Raw genomic sequence first — 2,599 nt, forward strand, 5'->3', positions numbered from 1 at the left:
TTCATATCAGCGCACACTCCGCTGCAGAGTGAAAATCTCATTCTGGAAACATCCCCCAGGCTGTGGCTAAGCCATGTCTCCGCAATATCCTTTCTTTCAGGAGTGCTAGTTCTGCAAGGTTCGCAGGAGAGCTTCTGTAAAGTTTGGAAGGTAGGAGACGAGGTACTGGCAGAAGTAAAGCTGTGAGTACCGGGCGTGAGTCGTGCTTCGGTAGCTCAGTTGGTAGAGCACTTGCCCGCGAAAGGCAAAGGTCCCGAGTTCGAGTCTCGGTCGGGCACACAGTTTTAATCTGCCAGGAAGTTTCATATCAGCGCACACTCCGCTGCAGAGTGAAAATCTCATTCTGGAAACATCCCCCAGGCTGTGGCTAAGCCATGTCTCCGCAATATCCTTTCTTTCAGGAGTGCTAGTTCTGCAAGGTTCGCAGGAGAGCTTCTGTAAAGTTTGGAAGGTAGGAGACGAGGTACTGGCAGAAGTAAAGCTGTGAGTACCGGGCGTGAGTCGTGCTTCGGTAGCTCAGTTGGTAGAGCACTTGCCCGCGAAAGGCAAAGGTCCCGAGTTCGAGTCTCGGTCGGACACATAGTTTTAATCTGCCAGGAAGTTTCATATCAGCGCACACTCCGTTGCAGAGTGAAAATCTCATTCTGGAAACATCCCCCAGGCTGTGGCTAAGCCATGTCTCCGCAATATCCTTTCTTTCAGGAGTGCTAGTTCTGCAAGGTTCGCAGGAGAGCTTCTGTAAAGTTTGGAAGGTAGGAGACGAGGTACTGGCAGAAGTAAAGCTGTGAGTACCGGGTGTGAGTCGTGCTTCGGTAGCTCAGTTGGTAGAGCACTTGCCCGCGAAAGGCAAAGGTCCCGAGTTCGAGTCTCGGTCGGGCACACAGTTTTAATCTGCCAGGAAGTTTTAGTAGTGATTTGTTTGTTTGTACATGTAAATCGTATGTACCGATTTCAGTGTCATTCGGGTAATTCCTTCGTGGTGTGTCTTTCTTTTTTTTTCCTTAGAAGGAACTCCTTGAGTGCAAGTTCTCAATTGGCCAGGATGTTTTCGGCATTCGACGCCCCACATATTGTCTGCCATGCAACCACAATATTGGCTGCTAATGGAGTGGGGCTGGAGGTACCCAGTGGTGAGCACAGCATGAAGCTATGGAGTGTAATTAAATAGCTTAGTCGATGAGTAACTCACTACAGAACCGGTGGTGTTGATACAAAGCAGAGGAATGGCAACGCTAAATAAAGCAAAAATTGAATTACATATACAGCAACAACTGTCGAAGTTGAGATTTCGTCAGAAAGGAACCGTACGAATTTTACTGAGTGAGAAAGAAATGGCATATGAAATATTAGCGTTTCTGCAAGTTGAGTCAGTGGAATGTTTGGTGTCGTATCCTGTCGACTGTGTGGACGATGTACATGAGGAGTACAATGATGCCGGCCGCGGTGGCCGAGCGGTTCTAGGCGCTTCAGTCCGTAGCCGCGCCTGCTACGGTCACAGGTTCGAATCGTGCCTCGAGCATGGATGTGTGTGATGTCCTTAGGTTAGTTAGGTTTAAGTAGTTCTAAGTTCTAGGGGACTGATGACCTCAGATGTTAAGTCCTATAGTGTTCAGAGTCAATTTTTTTTAGTACAATGATGCTTCACAAGCGATAGTGATATTGAAACAGGCGTCGAGCCATGTAATTCAACATCCTTGGTGGACAGGAGGGCACCAATCCCGTCTCCAGTGTAAAGGACAATCATTGACGAAGGAGCGGGTACTAAACATAATTACGTACGCGGATGATCATCCGCAGCAAAGGAAAAAGAAAATTCACAGTGATTTAAAGGAAAACAGTGGATGGTTGCATAACTAGGAAGACGTAAGGTAACGAAATTTCAAACAAAACGTCAACTTGGCGATGCATGGAAAACTGCGATCGACCCGAAAATTTGTAGATGAGATAAACAAAATCATCCCATCGTTCAGTAAGGAATTTATTTTCGACTCCTGCCAATCGGAATTTGAAGAGAAATTGCCCGTGAAAGGAACTCGAACTCTGGAAATTAAAGGTACCAAGGGCGTTGCATCAAGATCAGCTAACAACAAAGTCTTAACGCATTCGTATACAATATTCCGACCATTAACGTGGATGATAAATTGGCTGGAACGTTATTTATCGGGCTGCGAGAAGTTGGAGGTGCTCTGCTTTTACGATTATTTCTCGTGTGTGTGATCTTGCATGGACAGTAGGGGGTATTTACATCACAGCAAGCCGTATGAGAACTACAGCTATGTTATGAGCAGTGTTTTTGACCAATAGCTGGTCAAAATAATTTGCTTTTTCTTAATTTCTGGTCTGCGTGTAAAAATCATACTCATTTAGAGCAAACTACCCTTTCTGAAAAGCGTGTGACATTGCAGTTCATACCACCTGGAACCACTGGACAAATTCAGCCTCTGGATGTTTGTTTTTTCCGTGCCTATAAAAAATATTATCATAATATGTGCAGCTAAGCCTTAAAGGATAGCCAGTTTCACGATAAACTCCACGACAGATTAGTTCACGTTCGATTGCGTGCTATCATATTCCATCAGATTTCGCCACCCCGTTATAG

The 2,599-nt window shown here is 45.6% G+C and overlaps 1 non-coding gene across 1 annotated transcript; it reads left to right on the plus strand.

Moving 5' to 3' along the window:
• The first annotated feature begins 505 nt into the window (after positions 1-505).
• Trnas-cga lies at positions 506-580 on the plus strand. Its single transcript has one exon. It is a non-coding gene; the product is annotated as a tRNA-Ser (tRNA).
• Positions 581-2,599: the final 2,019 nt, after the last annotated feature.

This window comes from Schistocerca piceifrons, chromosome X (assembly GCF_021461385.2).
Source record: "Schistocerca piceifrons isolate TAMUIC-IGC-003096 chromosome X, iqSchPice1.1, whole genome shotgun sequence".
Taxonomy (NCBI): Eukaryota; Metazoa; Arthropoda; class Insecta; order Orthoptera; family Acrididae; genus Schistocerca; species Schistocerca piceifrons.